Raw genomic sequence first — 8096 nt, 5'->3', positions numbered from 1 at the left:
GTTTACAGTAGTCTACAACTCTAGCTTACAGATACACACACACACACACACACACACACACACACACACACACTAGATGAAAACAGGGGATGAAGAGATGGGTCAGTAGTTAAGAGCACCGGATAGGACCTGGGGTCAGTTCTTAGCACCCACAGAGTGGCTCACAACCATCTATAACTCTAGTCCTAAAGGAGTCTGATGCCCTCTTCTGGCCTCCTTGGGCACTGCATTCAACTGCACAGGCGTATATGCAGACAAAACACCCGTACACATAAAATTAAACAAGCAAACAAAAATTGAACCAGGCAGTAGTGGCACACACGTTTAATCCCGGCACTTGGGAGGCAGAGGCAGGTGGATCTCTGTGAGTTCGAGGCCAGCCTGGTCTATAGAGTGAGTTCTAGGACAGGCTCCAAAGCTACACAAGAGAAACCCTGTCTCAAAAACAAACTAACAAATTGCTGGGTGTTAGTGGTAAACACCTTTGATCCCAGCATTTGGGAGACAGAGGCAGGTGGATCTCTGTAAGTTCGGGGCCAGCCTAGTCTAAAGAGTTCCAGGGCTACCCAGAGAAACCCTGCCTCAAAAAACCAAAACCAAAACAAGCAAAGCAAGTGATAAACAAGTTCCAGTTCTGCCATTTGTAGCCACTGGACTGCACATCTGGTGTGCATGCTGGGCCTCTGTGTTTTCAGGGCAAGTGGGAATGAAAACACCTACCTTGCTGTTTGGAAGGTGAAACAGAAAATATCTGGGCTTTTGGCATATACAGAGTTTTCCCTAGTTGGCAGTTATAATTACTACGGGTGTCACAGGGGAAGTGTCTCGCAAAGTCACTCTGGATATATGAGTGTGGCAGGGTTGTGAGAGGGCAGTCTTGTGAAGATGCTATATCTGTCTATGCTGCTCATCACGGTATCCCCAAGCACCTTGCATAGCTTCTCAGTGCAAAGTATGCACTCAGTAAACGTCCACTGACTGGGTGCTGACTGTATGGCTGTGGAAAAGGTTCTCAGAAAGGGGAGTGTATGGGTATAGGTCCACAGTGTGATAGTTTAGTGGTGGAAGGTGACCTTGGTGGGTTGGAGTCAAGGGGCACCACAGAGTCACACCATCCACAGAGCTCACATGGGAGGTTTATTGGGGGGAGGTGCAGAGGCAGCCTCTGAGGAGAGCAGAAGGAAGGGCTTGCCTTTGATCAGGGACACAGCGCATGCACACAGGGAGAGTGCTTTACTTGGTGACTGCGGTAGCTGGTGTCGCATCTTGGCTGCTGCTGATTACGCATCCTGCTTGGTCCCCGAGAGCAGGCCAGTAAAACACCTGAATGCTAGCACACAGGACCAGGTGCATAGTTCAGGGACTCAGTCCAAAATGCAGATGCGGAGCCAGGGAGATGCCTCAGTGGATAAGGCCCTCACATTTCCGTGGGAAGCCCACATAAATCCATATGGTGCGGGCCTGATAGTCCGGGGTAGATGGTGAAAAAAGCAGGAGACCCTGTTTCCAGCAAGGTGGAAGGCAAGGACTGGCACCAGAGTTATCCTTGGACTTCTATTCCACACCATGGCATATGTACACAGGAGACGTGTGCGCGCACACACACACACACACACACACACACACAGAGAGAGAGAGAGAGAGAGAGAGAGAGAGAGAGAGAATACTTTGTTCAGAAATTGTTTTACTCAAGAATACATCTCTAACCTCCACCTGTCTGTAGGATATCACCTGGCCTCTTCCCCTGGAACAATTGCCAACTTGTGAGAGAGTAGAGGGCCTGCCCCAGGGAGCATGAAGAGAGCAGGAGAGAGAGGAAGGCTGCAGGCAGGTCAGGAGAGAGCAGAAGACAGACTCAGTGGCCATGAGATCTCCCACCCCCGAAGGCCCTCCAGAGCCAGGCCCATGCCTGGGAGCCTCTCTTTGCCTTCTATCCCAACTCACCCCCCACCATCACCCACGCCACTGGGTGGTCTGGGCACATGTGGTCACAGTTAGATGTTGATTGAAGCAAAATTGTTATAAGATTAGGATGGTTAAGGTAACTTTAATTTCCACGGCATTACTGGGATTTTTGAAGCTGGACCTAAGAGATCCCCCGGGGTGAAAGCTGGGAGAATGTGGTAGGTGTACAAGGGGGTCTCCATTTTCCTCAGCTGTGGAGAAACAGGCCCCTCGTAACCAAAATGGCTGAAAGCAGCGTGCAGGAGGAGAACTTCCTAGGAACCTCGGAACCAGGAGTCCGGTCCTCCAGCAGACTGTGGGAGTCTGGGGTGGGCCCTGGTGGAACAGGAATTTACCAGCGCCACACCCCTTTCCTCAGACTATTTGCATGCCCCGGGCCACACATCTGTGCAAACATCCCTCCCCTCCATTTGCCAGACAGAAGGGTGGCAGAGGGGAAAGTCTCCCTCAGGTCCTCCACAGGCTCCAACTGGAATAGCTGGAGATGGGGGGGGGGGGTTACGTTGGTAAAAGAGAGCAAATTTAGAAGGAATGGGAGCAAAGGTCATGGAAATGAGGAACCCTAACACGAACTGTTATTAAATGTTGGTGATAACAATTCCTGACATTTATTGTAATTCAGTGCCTGATTCTTTCTTTCTTTCTTTTTTTTGGTTTTTTTTTTTTTTTTGGTTTTTTTTTTTTTTGTTTTTTGTTTTTTGTTTTTTCGAGACAGGGTTTCTCTGTGGCTTTGGAGCCTGTCCTGGAACTAGCTCTGTAGACTAGGCTGGTCTCGAACTCACATAGATCCGCCTGCCTCTGCCTCCCGAGTGCTGGGATTAAAGGCGTGCGCCACCATCGCCCGGCTTCTGATTATTTCTGAACCATTACTATGCACCAGATTTTTATTAAACCCTTTATTATTCTCTCTCTCTCTCTCAACAGCATTGATTTCTCACAGTTCTGAAGCTGAGTGCCAGAATGGTCAAGTTCTTTGTGGAGCCTTCCAGGCTTACACTTATAGACAGACTTCTTATATCCTCAGATAATGGGCAGTTTACCGACAGGCACAGCGCTCAAGGGGAAGTTCCCTGGGGAGCCAGCTCACTTCCTTCTCCTCTGCATGACCACCGAGTGAGTCGGTTAGCACCCCCCCCCCCCCCGCGCCTCAGTTTTTCCATCTGCCAAGTGGAGACATTAATACCACTGACCTCATAGGTTGCTGTTAAGGATTAAATTGAGTTAATACAGGCAAAGTGCTCACAGAATGTCACAGCCATTAGCACTGTCTCCATAGTGTCCTCCTTTATAGAGGAGAAATTTGAGCTTTGAGAAATGAGGTCACTTGCCCGCAGTCACAGAGAGGAGGAACTGGACTACAGACTAAGTCTGCTTGATCCCTCATCCTGCTCTCATGCCAGCTCAGGTGCTGCCAGGGGCCACATAGGAAGGTTATACACCTGGTCTGGTTCAGTTTTAACCACCCATCCCATCTGATACCTCTGCTCAGGCCTAGAGAAAAAAAAAAACTTAAAAAGTCATTTGTGTGTGTATGTATGTGTGTATGTTTATATGTGTGTATATGTATGTCTATATGTGTCTCTGTGTGTATGTCTTCATATATATGTATATCTGTGTGTATGTCTGCATGTGTATGTATATCTTTGTGTGTGGCTGTGTATGTATGTCTGCATGTGTGTTTATGTCTCTGTGTATATGTCTGTGTGTTTGTGACTGTGTGTATGTCTCTCTGTGTGTATGTCTGTGTGTGTGTTTGTGACTGTGTATATGTCTCTCTGTGTGTATGTCTGTGTGTGCATGTGTGTGTATCTCTGTGTGTCTGTGTGTGTCTGTCTATGTGGAGATCAGAGGCTTGGTTTTCTCCTTCCTTGTTATGAGGCAGACGCTCTTGTTTCTGGCATACATTGTACTCTGTGTTAGCTGGCCCAGGAGCTTCCAGGTGACTCCCCTGTCTCTGTCTGTCACCTCATAGTGCTAGGATCACAGATACATGCCACCACAATTGGCTTTTTTTTCTTTAAAAGTCAAATAATTTGCCGTGCGGTGGTGGCACACACCTTTAATCCCAGCACTTGGGAGGCAGAGGCAGGCGAATCTCTGTGAGTTTGAGGCCAACCTGGTCTACAAGAGAAACCCTGTCTCGAAAAACCAAACCAAAACAAAAGTAAAATAGTTTATTAGCACATAGCACCCTGCAACAAGAAAAAAAGAAGAAAAAAAAGGAAGAAGGAAAGAAGAAAGAAAGGAAGGAAGGAAGGAAGGAAGAAAGAAGAAAGAAAGAAAGAAAGAAAGAAAGAAAGAAAGAAAGAAAGAAAGAAAGGAAGGAAGGAAGAAAATTGCTTTCTGACCAGCATTGGGAAGGAGTAGAGGCAGTGCCTGTGTCCTGGCTGTCTTCCCAGGGTGCACTTCTGATTCGCAGCCCAGGAGAGTGGCCCCCATTCTCACAGCTGCAGAGTAAGGCCTGGGTCACAGGTACCATCGCCCTTTCATCTCAGATGCTGTAGTAAAACTCAACAAGCAGGCGGTGCACTCTCAGGGCTGTCTGAAAGCTCCCTCTTCCCACGAGAGCAGTGATGAGGGCATAAATAGAGGCACAGATAACCCCCATAGACTTCTGTTCGGCTCACACCAGGAGACCATTGATCTTGAGGACTCCCTGATTTTCTTCTCCATGTTCTTTGCTGCTGCCTGTGTCTGTAGCCTCAAGAATGGGTTCTTCTTCCGACAGTACGTGGTTCCCTCCCCGTTCTCCTCCAGAGAGGTTGTCACTGCCTGCTACTTACACCCCACCTCATGAGCCAGACACCCCAGGTACACCAACTTTCTGGTAGGCGTCAGCCCAACAACCTTGAGGGCAGCAGCGACCACCACATACTTTTCTTGCCATAAGGCAGAGAGACGCCATGCAATGGTGTCTTGGTCCTGTGTGGCAGCGTGTCTCATAGTGTACCAAAAAATGCGGCTCAAGGCTCAAAAGTAGTAAGGGCCCCAAGAGGGGCTGGTGTTCATCTGCTTTCGGAGAGAGGCCAGGTACTTTAACTTGTTTCTGTAGAAATTTCCAGATGTGCTGATGCCCTCTCAGTGCCCAGCCACCACCATTCTGCCCAGTAGTACGTGCATAACCACAGTGGTGGCCAGGTGACTGCGCCTCTGCCATCTTGGGCAGCTGTGTGGGAAAGTTTTGTTTTTTCCTTAAATGTGGTTTCAGGGGGCTGGAGAGATGGCTCAGCGGTTAAGAGCACTGACTGCTCTTCCCAAGGACCCGGGTTCAAATCCCAGCACCTACATGACAGCTCACAACTGTCTGAAGATCCAGTTCCAGGGGATCTGACACCTTCTCACCAATGCACATAAAATAAAATTAAATAAACGATAAAAAAATTAAAAAAAAAAACATGGCTTCAGGACTCAAACTTGGGCTGTCAGTCTTGCTTGGGAAACTTTTTTTTTTTCCTGAACTCACCAACCTATCTTGCCAGCCCCAGCTTCTGATTCTTGTAGCTAAGGATATTAAAGCTCAGAGCCAGCCATGGAGCAGGTTGCTAGAGGCAGAACTGACCCACAGATGCCCAGACACCACCAGAGGGAGGCAAAGGTCCCTCTAGTTGTGAGCTGGGCAGTCTGGTCGGGAGCCTGGCAGCAGTTCAGAGTCTCTGGATCACCCAGAACATCTCGGTTCTTTCGGTTCTAATAAACAAAAGGCAAATAAGTGGCTGGACAAGGAGACTACAGCCATGAGGTCAGGGTAAGGCTGTCTCAGCCTCTGGGCAGCAGTCTGGATGCTGGGCAGCTAGAGCCCAAAGGGATAAGGGGCTTTTTAAGCTTAGTGAGTTCTAAGGATATAGAGTCTGGCCAAGGTCAAGGCCCAAATGCGACAGTCATTCCCAGGCTGGTTGTAGAGTACTGGGCAAGGCAGGAGAAAGGGCTCACCAGGAGCGGCGGGTGGCACTGAGTCAGGTCTGAGAGGCTTGGGGGATGTGGAGGGTTTTTTTGGGGGGAGACTCAGGGTTGACATGCCAGTCGGGGTGGGGGGTGGCATCTGTAGTTAAGTGAGGATGTTTGCATGAAGTTCCACAGGAGCCTCCTTCCCAGCAGCTTGTCCCTTATCTGTCCATGTCATTTGCACACTGATCATATGGATCTACATGGATCACAGCAGTCCGTGAAAGAGAAAAGCTGAGGCATGAGAAGCGATTGGTCCCGTGGTATACCACCATGTGGTGGCCCTTGGATGTGAACCCAGACAGGGTAGCTCCAGAGTCTGTGGTTCCAGTGTCAGTCCCCGCCCGCTCTTTAGCTCCATTCCCTTTCTGAGGGCTCAGCCCCCATCTCAATCTCAGCTTGATTTCCACACCATCCAGCCAGTGTCCTCTTAGCTGCTCTGTCCCCCAGGCCTCCTCCCCTTCCTCAAGCAAGGCTTCAGTTTGACTCCCCCCTGGCTGGCCCAGGCCAGGAAGCAAGACCAAAGACCTCCCTGGTAGCCCCCCAATTTGAAGGGTGGGACAGAGCAGGCCCAGGCTTGGGAGTGGGTGGGGGTGAGAGGCCCTGCTGAATAGTGGTGGGGCTGCTGTGTACCTTGGCAGGGGGACAGCGAAGTGGGAGGCCCTTGGAGGGCAGGCAGGAGGGGGCTGGATGACTGACAGCTCTGGGCTCTCTGTTCCTTTTGTTGTCCTGTGAATCCCTCAGCTCCTTCCAGCTTGGAAGAGACACAGGGACCCTCACCCCAACCTCTCCCTGCCTCCCTTCAGTTCATTTAAACCCCTCCATTGCATTCTTTGCTTCCATCTCTTCTCCTGGGGTGCCTCTTCGACCTCCGCAGCCTGGCTACCGACGGTGCCCCAGACTCCAACCACCTGCCCATGGCTGGAAGGACACTTTTCTGTGAGAGACCTGGCCCTGTGGGCCTCTCTGGCTTCTAGAAAACACTGGCTTTACGACGGCTGCTCTCTGGCTCCTGGTTTCCCACCTCAGTCACATCTCTCAGTGCTTCACAGCCGCCCTTCTCTGTCTGGTCTCAGACGGTGGTGGATGCAGCTGACCCACGCTATGTCCCCCAGCTTCTCCACACTCCATGGCAACAAGGCCAAAAGTTGACAAAGGACTCTGTAATACCAACCCAGAGCTTTCCTTTCCCTTCTCGCTCCCCAGAGTCCCTCAGACTCCCTCCACCCTGCTTTTCCTGGGCTCCACCATTCCCAGGCCACTAACTAGAAACTCAGACTTTTTTTTTGTTGACAACTTGGGGAGGAAAGAGTTTATTTCAGCTTATGCTTCCAGGTGACAGCCCATCACTGAGGGAAGTTAAGGCAGACTTCAAGCAGGGCAGGAACCTGGAGGCAGGAGCTGACAGAGACCATGGAGGGGTGCTGCTTTCTGACTTGCTCCCGATGACTTGCTCAGCCTGCTTCCTTCCTTTCTTCCTTTCTTGTTTTGTTTTGCTTTTCAAGACAGAGTTTCTCTGTGGCTTTGGAGCCTGTCCTGGAACTAGCTCTTGTAGACCAGGTTGGTCTCGAACTCACAGAGATCTGCCTGCCTCTGAAGGAGGCATTTTTTAAAAGATTTTTTTATTGTGTATATAACATTCTACATCCATGAATGCCCGCACGCCAGAAGAGGGCGCCAGATCTCATTACAGATGGTTATGAGTCACCACGTGGTTGCTGGGAATTGAACTCAGGACCTCTGGAAGAGCAGCCAGTGCTCTTAACCACTGAGCCATCTCTCCAGCCCCTTAAGGAGGCATTTTTCAACTGAGGCTCCCTTCCTGCACATAACTCTAGCTTGTGTCAAGCTGACATAGTCTAGTCAGCACACAGGGTCTCTCTATGTAGTCCTGGCTTTCCTAGAACTCACTATGTAAAACAGGCTGGCTTTGAAGTCAACTGAGTGCTGGGATTAAAGGCAAGTGACATGTGCCCACCCCCATTGTTAGACACCTTCCCTAACACTCAAATTCTGTCTGTCTGACTACCTCAACTCCTCTCAGAGTTGACCCTCCCTCCGATTTCATGGCTAGCGCGTTGGGCCATCCCAGGACTTCCTGTGACCCTTTCTGTTGTCTGTGCAGGAGCAAAAAGGCTCTTTCAAAGCACAATCCTGATCACTCCAGAGTTTTTCATGGCTCCCCATTT

Source organism: Chionomys nivalis, chromosome 11 (assembly GCF_950005125.1).
Source record: "Chionomys nivalis chromosome 11, mChiNiv1.1, whole genome shotgun sequence".
In the NCBI taxonomy this organism is placed as follows: domain Eukaryota; kingdom Metazoa; phylum Chordata; class Mammalia; order Rodentia; family Cricetidae; genus Chionomys; species Chionomys nivalis.
The sequence above is the reverse complement of the archived record's forward strand: the minus strand, read 5'-3'. Positions refer to the sequence as shown.